Here is a 14,313-nt window from a genome sequence, read left to right on the forward strand (position 1 = left end):
ATAACATTTCATTTCACTGAATGCAGCCAAAACGGGTGATTCTGGCAAAGCGGCTCCATCAAGCTGTGTACCTAGGCAGAGTAGGCGTGTCTATGCAAACAGTCTGTTCCTGAAGTCTTTCCTCCCAGCTCCTCACTAGATGTGAGGGGGGAGCTCATTCAGACCCTGCTTACGCTTAGTATTTAAAAACTCCTTATTGGCCCTATCTCTGCTGGCCTTAGATTTCTCCTCGTGCCCTTTCCTGACAGCTCAGATGAGGTGGCCGAGTGGTTAAGGTGATGGACTGCTAATCCATTGTGCTCTGCACGCATGGGTTCAAATCCCATCCTCATCGAAGGTGTTCAGTCTTCTCTCTTCCTTTACAAACAACCATATCCCCCTTTGGTACAATGACAGACCAAACCATGGTGCTTCCTGCAAACAAAAACCTTCTTAGGAACTCAGATCCCCCGCTTTAAATGAAATGTGGTGCTGAAAGAATTGTCTAGCTCGCTATATCTTATCTCAAAAGGTAATATGCTCATAATCTCCCCCAAACACCCTGGGACCTCCCCAAATTATTAAAATGCCCCCGTCCACAGCAAGACCACAACAGTGACCCACACCTAGAGTGTCCAGGCCAAGCTGTTCTGAAGGAGGCAACTCAAACATTTTCTCTCTGCTTCCCTTGGCAAGGTCTGACTGGGAAAACAAAATACCCCAAATTGAAAATTTTCTTCTGAAAAACCAATACTAGTCTTTTTGGGGACTTTGATTTGAATGAATTATTATTATTCTCTTCTGATCTCTGAATTATTTCAGTTCAGTCTTTGTCCTCCTGATGTGTTTCCAGGAGTTGAGTTGTGGGGGAGTGAGGCCAAGTCATGATGTCTCTTCCCCTCTTTCATAGTTTCTTCCAACTTTCTAGAAAGCTCCTTTGCTAGGATTTGAGTCAAGCAGTGTCCATTGTCTCTGTGCTATCTTGGAGAAGTCTGCATTATACACAGTTCCTGGGATAGACCTTGCGAGTGTGGATACCTTTAATGGGCCAGCAGCGAGCCTAGCTTTTCCATTGTCGCACCTGAAAGGCTGGTGGTGGGCACTTCCCAACCCCAGAACATATTTCAATAACGCACCCAGAGGAAAACTTCATCACTTCCCAGAAAAAAAGGATAGCACACACCATCCAACCAGGTATTAACATTCAACAGATCACAACTTTTACAATGAAACCTCACAAGACACGTGTTGTACAAACCATATCATTATATGACAGTGGTGACTATGGGGCTTCCTTCTGACACAATCGTTGTCTTCTACCTGAGAAACGGACTCATTTCTATCGTTTCTATGATTCTATGATTTCAACCTCTCCAGTAACATTACAAAACCAACTGCTTAGCATTTTATGGTAGAAGTTGGAGGGAATTCAAAGATCCTCCAAAGCTGTGCATTCAGGCCACCTAGTTGGGTAAATTCCATGCTCCTTATCCAGAAGAGACTTGACATGGCTTGAGGGGAGGCAGGCTTAGCTGTTCAATATACAGGTGGAGGGAGAAGGGCGCAGTACATTGACAATGTAGAACGTGAGACTCATAATCGGTGGGTTTGAGTCGTAAGTGGGTGCCCTACCTATTCTGGTTGTGTGCTCTGAGAGTCATCTCCTTGCTTTCCATTTAAGGTCAGGGTGGGATATTATAACCAAGTGTTCTGGCAAAACTTTTTCCCTGGCCTGCTCAGTGAACCCTTTGCTGAGAAACTTTCCATGTATTTGACTGCATGTCGGTTTCCTATATTGTTGGATGAGGCCCAAGGTGCTGGAAGGGAAATGTCCATGGAAAACTCAGATATTCCTGTTCTCCGAAAAAAAGGCAGGTATTAGTTAGACACCATTGCTTCTAGTATTCCTGTGGAATCCAAGGCTAGCTGAGGAATTTCTGTCTATACTAGAAAGAATCATTCCATTGTAAATACAAATGAAATCAGATCTGCAGCTCGAGTCAGTGCCCTTTAAAAATATTTGCTAAGAAAAAAGCCATTCTCTCCCTTGTTGATAAGGACAAGGAGCCCTCTTTTGCTCCCAATTTCAAACGCGGAATGAATGGAGATTTTTGTTTAAAAACTTTCATTGCCCTGTGGGAATCGAACCCACGACTCAGCTGTTAAAACCCCAGAGGCCACCACTTAAAGGACCAGGTAGCGCCATTTCTTTCTGACAACCAGCTTTGGCTTTCTCAGGCTCCTACTTCGCCAATCTCAGACGCTGCTCCAGTCTCCATTGCCCTGAAGGGACAAGAACAGAGAGTGAAGGATCCCCTGTGCTCAGTGTCACAAACCGAGCCCCAAAAATGGACGACATGGTCTCACAATCTCAAATTATACTTCCAGTTCCTCCATCAGCTTCACAGGAGCAAAACAAAGAAATCACCAGAGGAGCAATTTTCCTCTGCTTTCATTGACTCCAGTGCACTCCTCTCTGCTTCTTCTTCTGCTGAAAATCTGGAGCCTCTGTCAGGGGAAAAAAATATTGAGCTGAAAGTATTTCTGGGATAGAAACCGAGAGAGGGGAGTTGATGCCATCTGATGGAAGGCTGATTCATTTTCACAGGTCTCATGGCTTTAGCTGCCCCTTAGTGTAGCTCTCATTTTGTCAGCGCTGCGCTCTCAGGAAGATCACAAAGTGCTGAACCCTGCTTCTTTTGGGCCACTGGGAGCATGGGGATTGCACACCAGTTGCAAGCCCTTCTGTCCTCTCCTTGTCCTGCTCAGCTACCCCAGACTCTTTCCCACAAATGGTTTCATCAGATGCTGGAGGGGCCTAAGGACCTACAGGTTTCCCTCACCCACCTCGTAAGGCAAACTGTGATTCCCTTCTCTGACACTCCTGGGGCCACATATTCTTTGAGAAGCTTCTCCGCAGGAGGTCTGATGTCCTGCAAAAATGTGTGTGTGGCTTGGGGGGAACCTACTTGTCTACCCCCTCTCTGGGAGCTGAGAAGCTTTTTCTGACTCTCCCCCACTATGTGAGTCAAAGAGCATCTCCCCATGGTGGGAGAACACTAAATTCCCCCCTCCCGTGCTTGTTTCTCTGACCAGCGGGTAAATCAACCCCAGCTCTTTGATGTAGACACCAGCATCTAACCAGCCTTGTAATAGCCCCTGCTTGCTAGCTGGAGAGTGAAGGAATGAAGACAGAAGGCAAATGTCAGAAAAGGAATCTCAACTCACACTGTGACTGTGCCTTTGAAGAAGTGCTACAGACAGCCTGGCTAGCTCAGATGGTAGAACATGAGACTCTTAGTCTCAGGGTCATGGGTTTGAGCCCCATGTTGGGTACTTGATCTTACTACCTTAAGTGTACTTTTTTGTTTATATGGTGAGCCCAAAATGAAATGCACTTTCTTGCCTCTCAACAATCTTATGCAGGAAATGTCTCTTCCTCTTAGCTTAGATAGCACAGGAAGAGAGAACAAACTGACATTTCCACATATTCAAGGGACACCATCATAGGACCTAACCATATCAGCCACACCATCAGGGGCTTGTTCACTTGCACATCTACCAACATGATCATAGAATATCAGGGTTGGAAGGGACCTCAGGGAGGTCATCTAGCCCACCCCCCTGCTCAAAGCAGGACCCATCCCCAGTTTTGGCCCCAGATCCCTAAATGGCCCCCTCAAGAAGTGAACTCACAACCCTGGGTTTAGCAGGCCAATGCTCAAACTCTGACTTAACCCTCCCCATGAGAGATACCATCATGTGCCAGCAATGCCCCTCTGCCATGTACATTGGACAAACGAGACAGTCTCGATGCAAAAGAGTAAATGGACACAAATCAGACATCAAAAATTGTAACATTAAAAAACCAGGAGGAGAGCACTTCAATCTCCCTGGACACTCAATAATAGACTTAAAAGTGGCCATTCTTTAACAAAACAACCCTTCAAAAACAGAGTTCAATGAGAAACTGCAGAACTGGAATTAATTTGCAAACTTTACACCATCAAGTTAGGCCTGAATAAAGACTGGGAGTGGCCAAGTCACTACAAAAAATAATTTTCCCTCTGTTGATACTCACACCTCCTTGTCAACCATTGGAAATGGGCCACATCCACCCTAATTGAATTGGACTCGTTAGCATTGACCCCCCCCCACACACACACTCTGAAAGATAACTCCCAACTTTTCATGTGTTGTGTATTTATACCTGCCTACTGTATTTTCCACTCCATGCATCTGATGAAGTGGGTTATAGCCCACAAAATTTTATGCCCAAATAAATTTGCTAGTCTTTAAGGTGCCACAAGGACTCCTTGTTGTTTTTAAAAATATTAAGGGCGCAGTAAGGAAATTAGTATCTCAGAGCTTGTGGTAACATCGTTTGAAGAAGAACAAGAGGTTGATGTGAAAAAGGGCTAAGGAAATAATGGTATTTCAAAAGGGAAAAGTGTGTTGTGTGTGTTGAAAGGCTGGCTTAGAAATTTCCAATTGTTATTTTCTGATCCATCCTACCCTTCAGCAGCTAGACTTCACGAATGGAAGAGGCTACTGATCCTTCTCTCCAGCTGCTTAATTCTGAAGACTAGTCTATGGAGCTGGGTGAATAGTTTTTGGATGAATATTTTATTTACTGAAATATTTTGGTGGACCAAAAATGACTTTTTTAAATTTTGTTTCAATAGGAAAACTGAAAAAAATTAATCTTGGCTCAACCTGGATGATTATTAATTAGTATTATTATTATATAGGTTAGGCTAGCTAGCAAGCAAGGAAATAAATGATTTGCACAGCTCTACTTGTATGAAAGGTCCACAATCAGAACATGCCTAGGCCCTATTCTGAGGCCGTTTGAGTTTCACGTAGTATCCAAAACCCATCTGAGCATGATGAAGTACCAGTTGAGGGAACAACAAGTGAAGATATGTGTTGAAAAGCTTCATTTCCTGGCTGGAAATCAAACTCAGGTCTCGGTGGTGAAAGCACTGAAATTTAACCACTAGATTAGACCACCAGGGAGGGTGGTTTTTTATCACCTGTACTAGGCTTTCGCCGACTGCTCTGACTAATTTTGGAACCTGGTCCGTTCTCAATTTCCCTGAGGGGACAAGAACAGAGGGTGAAGGATCCACTGTGCTCAGGGTCACAAACTGAGCCTAACCAAAGGCATTGACACAAACTCAAATGATGCTTCAGCTTCCTCCACCAGGATCACAAGAGCAACACAAACAAACCCCAAGAAGTACACTCCTTGTCTGTTTCATTTAGGCCCATCGCAACCCTCTCTGCTTCTTCTTCCTCCTACCTCGAGGCTCTTCCAGGAAAACACATGGAGCCAATCCTAACTCTATCCTAGAAGCCCAGGGAGGGGTTTTGATAGCACCTCACACGAGCTGATAGGAGGTTCCGTGTAATGGGGCCCTTAGCTTTGCCTGCTCCCTAGCCTTGCTCTCTCAAGGCTCTGAGGCAGGAAATGTCTCCTCCCGTCTCTGAGCTTTAGTGGAACAGAAAGAGAGGACAAATTGACATTGCCATCATCCTCCGAGAGTGAGAGAGAATTTTCTCCTCTTCTATTCTAGCCTAGCTAAGAGAGGGAAACATAACCCTTCAGGGGCTCACTGTCCCCTTCAGCGATCTGTAGCTTCTCTACTTCTTCCTACATTGGTGCCAGCTCTGCATTGGGCATACAAGTACTTCCGTGTCAGATCCTTCCCAGCCCTCTTTATTGTCACAGAGATTGTTTCAGGCTGCGGATGGAGTCAGCTCTCTGTCTATCGACTGGGTCACACTGTATCCATTCCTTGTATATTTCTGTAACTCCTCATTACTGCATTTGTGATGATTTACAAAAAGCGGCCAGAGAGTAAAACGAGATGGCATTAAAACTTAAAAAAAAAAAAAAAAAAGACCTGTCGTCAATGTATAATATTGGAGATTGTTTTGTTTTCTGTTTCTTTTATATCAATTTACTGTACTAAAAATATCAAGGGAACAGGGAGGAAATTTGTAGCTCAGAGCTTGCGTTAACATGGTTTGAAGATGAGCAAGTTGTTGTGTGTTAAAAAATATTATGGGAAAAATGTTATTTAGAAAGGGAAAAGTGATGTTGTATAGCCAGCAGCTGTGAAGTTATCCTTATAGCGATCCATTTTAATGGCTTGGAGCCAATCCCCCATGTTAGGATATAGATAATCAGGCCTGTCTGCAAAGGTCTGTACTTTAAGAATTTAGTTGTGTTCTTATCACTTGGCTAGTTCCAGAGGTATAATAGAAAGAATCAAAATCACTGTCTGCTGGTGTAAGGGCCTTCTCTTACTGTGACAGTCTGAGGCCCTGTTCTTAGGCTAAGGCCTTTGGCTAAGCAGCAGAGGCAGCCATAAGCTGGGAAGCGACCAGTCACATCCTCACATTCCAAACTAGTCACACTGAAATAAGGTGCTATTCGGCTGTTAGGAATACAATCCTGTCCTGATAGTTCCTATCACCTCCAGAGAAAGGGAAGTGCCTAGAAAATGTAAAAGGAAACTTAGTTTGATAGCATCCTGTCTGGCAAGAACTCACTTATCAATAGCTGGGATGTGAAATCCTCACTTCTGTATTGTCTTGTCATTATAGTTCCCACTTCGCTGTTGTTTGTCTGTATAATCTCTGTCTGGTTCTGTGATTGTTCCTGTCTGCTGTATAATTAATTTTGCTGGGTGTAAACTAATTAAGGTGGTAGGATATAATTGGTTACATAATCATGTTACAATATGTTAGGATTGGTTAGTTAAATTTCAGGAAAATGATTGGTTAAGGTATAGCTAAGCAGAACTCAAGTTTTACTATATAATCTGTAGTCAATGAGGAAGTGAGGGGGCGTGGGTGGGGGTGAGCATGGGCATGTGGGTAAGGGAGATGGGAACAGGGAATGGGGGTAAGGAAATTGCAATCATGTTTTGCTAAAGGGGGAGATGGGAACAGGGAATGGGGGTAAGAAAACTGGAATCATGTTTTGCTAAAGGGGGAATGGGAACAGGGAATGGGAGTAAGGAAGTTGGAATCATGTTTGGCTAAGGGTAGGAATGGGAACAGGGACACAAGTGTAAGGCTCTGTGGTGTCAGAGCTGGGAAGGAGGATACTAAGGAAGGAAACTGGAATCATGCTTGCTGGAAGTTCACCCCAATAAACACCGAATTGTTTGCACCTTTGGACTTCGGGTATTGTTGCTCTCTGTTCATGTGAGAAGTACCAGGGAAGTAAGTGGGTGAAGGAATAAGCCCTCTAACACCCCACAGAAACAACGGCTGAGAATTCTGGAGAACTCGGATCCAACAGGGCAGTGTTTGGACTAGGAACAGAAAATACATGGGCAGATAACAGATATTAGCTGGATTACAGAACAAAGTTTAAGCTCCACAATGATTACGCTGTGACTACGCTAGCAATTTCCAAGTATTATGTTCTGAGTCCTCACACCACAATCCTGCCTAGCCAGGAAAGGAGGGGAAATGTGATCATCAGGAAATAGATTTTTCTGACATGGAAAGGGTACACGAGGCTGTTTGTGGCTAGCTCAAAATAAACAAAAGCGAGGGGGAACACTGCTGGCTGGGAGGTAACTAGGCAGGACAAAGGGTTGGGATTCTTCTATGCTCAGACTTGATATGTAGCTGGCAATCTCCCAAATGATGGTCTATTCTGCCCCTCAACATGCAGGCTAACGTTCTCCTTTGGAACTTCAAGTTTCATGAAAGAAAAAAAACAACGAGGAAGAAAGCATAGAAGCTATGGATGTATTTGAGAAAGGAGTTGGATGGAAAGAAGACAACAGGAGCCACAAGAGAGAAAGCAGCACTGTTTCTGCCTGGTTTTCAACCAGGGACCTTTTGTGCGTTAGGCAAATGTTATAACCACTACACTACAGAAACCGGTTACTGTCACTTTTGGGGCCCTTTTTGAAGGCTCTCTCAGTAGCCACTGCATCAGCTGGTGTCACTTTGAAGAACAGGGAAGCAAACGGCACCAAGAACTTCTGTTTTAACTCAAACAATCATCACAAATGCTGCAAGGGCACCTCCAATTTGCGCATCTCACAATGACACAAAACACAGACAAATCTCACAACCAACAAAGCTCACATCCACTCTACTTTTTCATGGACGTTTCCCTGACAGCTTCCAGTGACAACCATACAAAACACTGAAATGCAGTATAATAAAGATGAGTGAGGGAAACCTGCAGGTCCTTGGGTCACTACAGTTTCTGATCGAAGTATCTGTGGGAAAGGGCTCGCCTTACTGAGGAGGACAAGGAGGTGGAAGATGGACATGCAGATGCTGTACAAACACCATGATCCCGTAACCAATGCGCCGGGAAATCAGCACTTTGGCTGCTTCCTGCTTCAACAGAGTTGACAAACGGGGCAGCCAAAGCTGAGAAACCTGTTACAATGAATTGGGGGGGAAAGCAGATCTAGTTCTATAAAAGGGCATAGAGCCTGGGCTTTAAGGTACAGAGTTTTCCAGCAGCATTAAGAAGGATGGGGAGTTGGAGTGGGGGGAAGGGCCAGTTTTCCCATCACTTCACACCTTTTACATCCAAACATCATGAGTTTCTGAATGAACAGAATGGGGTGGCGGGAGGTATTTTTTCATGCTTTGTGTGCATAAAAAGATCTTCTACACTTTCCACAGTATGCATCCGATGAAGTCAGCTGTAGCTCACGAAAGCTTATGCTCAAATAAATGGGTTAGTCTCTAAGGTGCCACAAGTCCTCCTTCTCTTTTTGCAAATACAGACTAACACGGCTGTTACTCTGAAACCTTTCCCTCCTTTCTGTGCAAAGCGCTGGTATTTTGCACAGTAAAGGTATTTCCTGAGGAGGGAAAGGGAGCTGCATTCACTTAATGAGCAATCACTAGAAAATGAACATAATAACAGCCACGCTATATCAGATCAATGGTCCAGCTAACCAGTATCCTGTCTTCTGACAGTGGCCAATGCTAGGTACTTCTGAGGGAATGAACAGAACAGGGACTCATCAAGTGATCCATCCCCTGTTGCCCATTCCCAGCTTCTGGTGACAGATTAAACCCATTAGATGAGGCCTCCATCCCTCACAGAAATCATCTCCCTTCTTCAGGTAAAGGACATCCTGGATCTTTCCTTATCCTTGAAGAGACCAAGGGTTGGAATCTGCTGTATCCAGCCACTTCTGTACAAAGCAGGAATGAACACAAAGAGTTCCTTTAGAAGGAGCTGTCTCCTTCCTTCGCAGGTTAGATTTTTCTATGATTTTTCTTCCTCCCACACTTTTCATCACGCTTGGAGCCTGACTCAATTCAGAGCTGAAATGCTGCCTCCTTGAACACATTCAAGAAAATGTCTGTGCTATGGACAGAAATGGGATTCAGACCCCCTTCTCTACAGGAAGCTATAGCTTGAATACATTGAAATACATTGTGCGACCCTCTGGGTAGGTGGGAAAAGAGAAGCCAGCTCAGCACATGATGAAACTGGAGCCTAATTCCTCCGGGGAGAGGAAGACCTCTTTCTTCTCTTTGTCCTAAACAGCCCCCTTCCTTGGATAACCCTTTGCCGGGATCAGAATGGATGGGGAATAGCCGTTTCTGAGGATTAATTTCACATCATATTTGGTGTTGATTCATAGATTTTACTGCCAGACTAGATCACTATGTACATCCGGTCTAACCTCATTCGTAACAGAGTCCAGAGAATTTTCCCCAGTGACTCCTACATCCACCCCAACATCTTCTGTTTGAATGAGCACTGTTGTTTTGCAAATTGTATACAATTAACTTAGGCTTGAATAGAGATTGGGAGTGGCTAAGTCATTATACAAGGTAACGTATTTCCCCTTGTTTTTTCATTCCCCTGCCCCCCCACCCCAGACGTTCTTGTTAAACCCTGGATTTGTGCTGGAAATGGCCAAACTTGATTATCATACACATTGTAAGGAGATAAGCTATTACCAGCAGGAGAGTGGGTTTGTGTGTGGGAGGGGTTTTCATGCTTTGTGTGTATAAAAAGATCTTCTACACTTTCCACAGTATGCATCCGATGAAGTGAGCTGTAGCTCACGAAAGCTTATGCTCAGATAAAATGATTCGTCTCTAAGGTGCCAAAGGAGGGAAAGGAAATGGACACATGATGGTGCTGTAAACTAAGAAATGAAACACAACAGGATTGTGTGTACATTGATTCTGAACAGCAAACGAATCTGATTCCCATATCATGAAAATCCAAAAAGCCATTTCTTTCTATGGCCGGGAACACTAAGAGAAAAGAGTTCCAATAATTCCTGCCCGTTTACTTATGAATTCTTTTATGTTCTAAATAAATTTGCCACAAAATTTGTCTGAACGTGAGCTGCCTGTTATTAAAAGCTGGTTCCCCAATTCAGTGCCAACTCCTCTGCTAGAAACACCCCCAGGTCCCTGTTCACCCCAGTAGGGGCAAAAAGAGAAACTCCCACTGGGTGCTGCCCTTAACTCCAGGCTGCTGTCCCAGGGTGCGGGTGGGGACTGATTCTTTGCTGCTGGGGAGGGAGGCAGTATAGGCCTCTGGTGCTGAGCTCCTAGCACTTGCCAAGCCCAGGCTGTCCTCTGCGTCAGTGGCTGCTCCCCGTATGCTCTCGAGTCAGACATGCAGGGCCCGCAGGGGGACAGAGACTGGGACAGGGCAACAGCCTGGCTTGGGCTGGGATGATGCTGGGAGTTCTCATTCCCTGAGAACTGGCCTGGCTCCCTTCTCAACAGCAAACAAATCAGTTCCACGTCCCCTCCCAGGAATAATCAACCTGGAGCCAAGGGCAGCACTGGACAATTCCCTTTACTTCCCATCGAGGCGTGAGGGAACCCAGGGCGTTTCTAGAAGAACTTTTGGAACTGATGTGGGGAAACCAGCCTTTAATAACAGGCAGCTCTAATTTAAGCTAACTTGGTTTGTTTGTGTTTTACAATTCACTATCGCACTAAATAATCCTTCAATCCTAGCGTCACCACCAGGGCCATCCTTACCCATACACAAAGTACGCAGCTGCAAATTTCCTGGCACCCTGTGCAGCTGGGTGCTGCTCCAGCCTCTGCTCCACGTCCTCTCCATAGCCCCCACCCCACTCCACCCCTTCCCCAAATCCCCACCCCTTATCTGCCCACCCCGCCTCTTCCCAACCCCTGCTCCGTCCCAGGCCCTCCCCGACTCCCCTGAGGACTGTCGGGGTTACCAATCCCCCTTCAAGTCTGGCCTCCAGAGCCTCCTGGCTGAGGCATCTCCCTGTGCTGGGCCCACTGCCCAGGGTCCCACCTCGCTCTCCCCAGCTGCTCACCGCACCCGGCTCCGGACTGCTCCAGCTCCAGCTTCACTCTGCCTCAGCACAGCTGCTGCTCTGCCTCCAGCTCCCTGGGCTGCTTCTCTGGCCCCTCTGGCTCTGGTTGCTGCAGCTCTGCTCCCAGGACAGGTGTCACGGAGTCCCCGGGCGATGCTCTGGAACTGCTCCCCATGAAGCCAGTCAGGACTCTGGGGCAGTCACCTTCTTGTGAGCAGCCTGTCTTCAGGACACACAGCTCACACAGCTTCCACCTTGCAGGGGGGAAGGGCCAGGCCATCAGTTGCCAGGAAACAGGGTGTCGGCCATTGTCTGTGTCCAGACCCCTGCACACACCTGCCCTGTAGGGCTCTGTAATGATCATACACCCTTACCCCCCACCTAGAGACTTAAGAATTGCATAGGGGAAACTGAGGCACCCCCACAATAATCAGAGAAAACATTAAGAACAGTCCCACTTCGTCACAACAGGGTCTCCTCTCTCTGGGCTGTGCCTCTGGCTTTGGGGCTGCAGCTCTGCTCCAAGGACAGCGGCTGCTCTCTCTGGGCTGCTTTTCTGGTCCCTCTGGATCTGCCCCAGCTCTGCTCCCCACCTTAGCTTGGGCCCCTGCTTTCTCCTTAGCTCGGCCCCACTCTGTCTAACCCAGGCAATTCCAGCTCACATGGAGGATGGGACCTCCCTGGCCTCCTGATTCCCTGATTAGCCTGCCCGCCCTGCCACTCAGGCTGACCTGGAGTATTGGCCTCTCCCCATGGATCCTGGGGGCTGTCAGTCTCAGGGTCCTGATTCCCCATCGACCCTTCCCCTTTGAGTACTGGGAGCTAGCAACTAAAACACACCCACTGAATGTTAGTAAGGGGGCAACAGTCCCCTTACAGTAGGGTTGAATCATAGAATCATAGAATATCAGGGTTGGAAGGGACATCAGGAGATCATCTAGTCCAACCCCCTGCTCAAAGCAGGACCAATCCCCAACTAAATCATCCAAGCCAGGGCTTTGTCAAGCCTGACCTTAAAAACTTCTAAGGAAGGAGATTCCACCACCTCCCTAGCTAACGCATTCCAGTGTTTCACCACCCTCCTAGTGAAAAAGTTTTTCCTAATATGCAACCTAAACCTCCCCCACTGCAACTTGAGACCATTACTCCTTGTTCTGTCATCTGCTACCACTGAGAACAGTCTAGATCCATGCTCTTTGGAACCCCCTTTCAGGTAGTTGAAAGCAGCTATCAAATCCCCCTCATTCTTCCCTTCTGTAGACTAAACATCCCCACTTCTCTCAGCCTCTCCTCATAAGTCATGTGTTCCACTCCCCTAATCATTGGGTTTGGATTGGGCTGAAGGGGAAAAGGTTTTGTGTGACAGTGTGTGGGAATGGGGAGGGTGTGATTCTCTAGGATATAAATGATGGAACACACAGGGGTAGTGACAGTGAAGCCCCATGTCTGAGTGTTATGACCCTGTGTGGTGCTGCCATTCACCTTCCCCTCCTATGGTCTCATCTTTCATTGAATCCAGCATTTTTCAACCGATCATCATCACAGAGGTGTCCCACAGGCCTCAAATACAGTGTCCCTCTCTGAGATGCCGAGGACTGGAACGGACTTCAGCTGATGGACAGGTTTGCTAGGTTTTTATACATTTGCCTAGTAAAATGCTGAGTTTTTAAATTTATTACAAGCATCATTCCTGATCATACTGGAGAGGGGTAAGGAAATCAATTTTCATTCAAAAAAGTTTATAAACAGAAGCACTGGGATTTGAAGGAGGAACCCATTGCCAGGCAGGCAAAAGTTCGATCACTGAGCTACAGACTCAACAAAGAGCGACTTGGATAGCCCAGACAAGGGATGGGTTGGAACCTGGAGATTTAGTACACTTTATATATATAGAAACACCACGGCTTACAAAATCACCACACCTGCCCTCTGTTACCAGAGGACAACAACAACTTTCCTTGGAGCACACACTGCTCCCGAGCTCCACACTCTTCAATCTCTCCAGCGTTGCCCCAATCCCTTAGCGGTACAGGGCACAGGTAACTAGAACCCCTTCCTCCCGATAGAATTAATGGCCAAATAATTCCATTTAGACCAGAAACGCAGAGCTCCTTTGTCAGAGCAGATGTACATAGTGATCTAGTCTGGCTGTAAAATCTATATATCAACACCATATATGGTGTTAGATGAATCCTCAGAAACGGCTGTTCCCCATCCAGATCCCAGCAAAGGGTAATCCAAGGAAAGGGGCTGTTTAGGAAGGAAAGAAGAAAGATTTCCCTCTCTCCCTGGAGGAACTGAGCTCTGCACTTTGGACAGAAAGGAGGGGAAGGAAATGGCCACACGATGGCAGCAGAAATGAAATGAAACACAAGAAATGAAACACAAAAGGCTTCTTCTGTGCACATTGATTCTGAACAGTGAGGGAACCTGACTCCCACATCATGAAAAGTCACAAAGCCGTTTCATCCTATGGCAGGGAACACTAGCACAGAAGAGTTCCAATAATTGTTGCCCTTTTAGTTTTGATTTTTTTTACGTCATAAAGAAAATTATAACAAAATTAGTCTGAACCTGAGCTGCCCGTTATTAAAAGCTGGTTCCCCAATTCAGTTCCAACTGCTCTGCTAGAAACCCCCCCAGGTGCCTGCTCACTCCAGGAAGAGAAAAAAGAGAAACCCCCACTCGGCACTGCCCTTAGCTCCTGGCTGCTGTCCTGGGGTGGGGACGGGGACTGATTGTTTTCTCCTGAGCAGGGAGCCTCTGGTGCTGAGCTCCTAGCACTTGCTCTGTGTCAGCTGCTGCTCCCCGCATGCTCTCGAGTCAGACATGCAGGGCCCCCAGGGGAACAGAGGCTGGGACAGGGCAGCAGCCTGGGTTGGGCTGGGAATCATAGAATCATAGAATATCAGGGTTGGAAGGGACCTCAGGAGGTCATCTAGTCCAACCCCCTGCTCAAAGCAGGTCCAATCCCCAATTAAATCATCCCAGCCAGAGCTTTGTC

The 14,313-nt window shown here is 46.4% G+C and overlaps 2 non-coding genes across 2 annotated transcripts; both read left to right on the forward strand.

The window, feature by feature from the left end:
* Nucleotides 1-252: 252 nt before the first annotated feature.
* Nucleotides 253-334, forward strand: TRNAS-GCU (transfer RNA serine (anticodon GCU)). The gene has a single exon. It is a non-coding gene; the product is annotated as a tRNA-Ser (tRNA).
* Nucleotides 335-3,242: 2,908 nt separating this feature from the next.
* On the forward strand, nt 3,243-3,315 carry TRNAK-CUU (transfer RNA lysine (anticodon CUU)). The gene has a single exon. It is a non-coding gene; the product is annotated as a tRNA-Lys (tRNA).
* The last annotated feature ends 10,998 nt before the right edge of the window (nt 3,316-14,313 follow it).

The sequence above is a fragment of the Eretmochelys imbricata genome, chromosome 28, assembly GCF_965152235.1.
Source record: "Eretmochelys imbricata isolate rEreImb1 chromosome 28, rEreImb1.hap1, whole genome shotgun sequence".
In the NCBI taxonomy this organism is placed as follows: domain Eukaryota; kingdom Metazoa; phylum Chordata; order Testudines; family Cheloniidae; genus Eretmochelys; species Eretmochelys imbricata.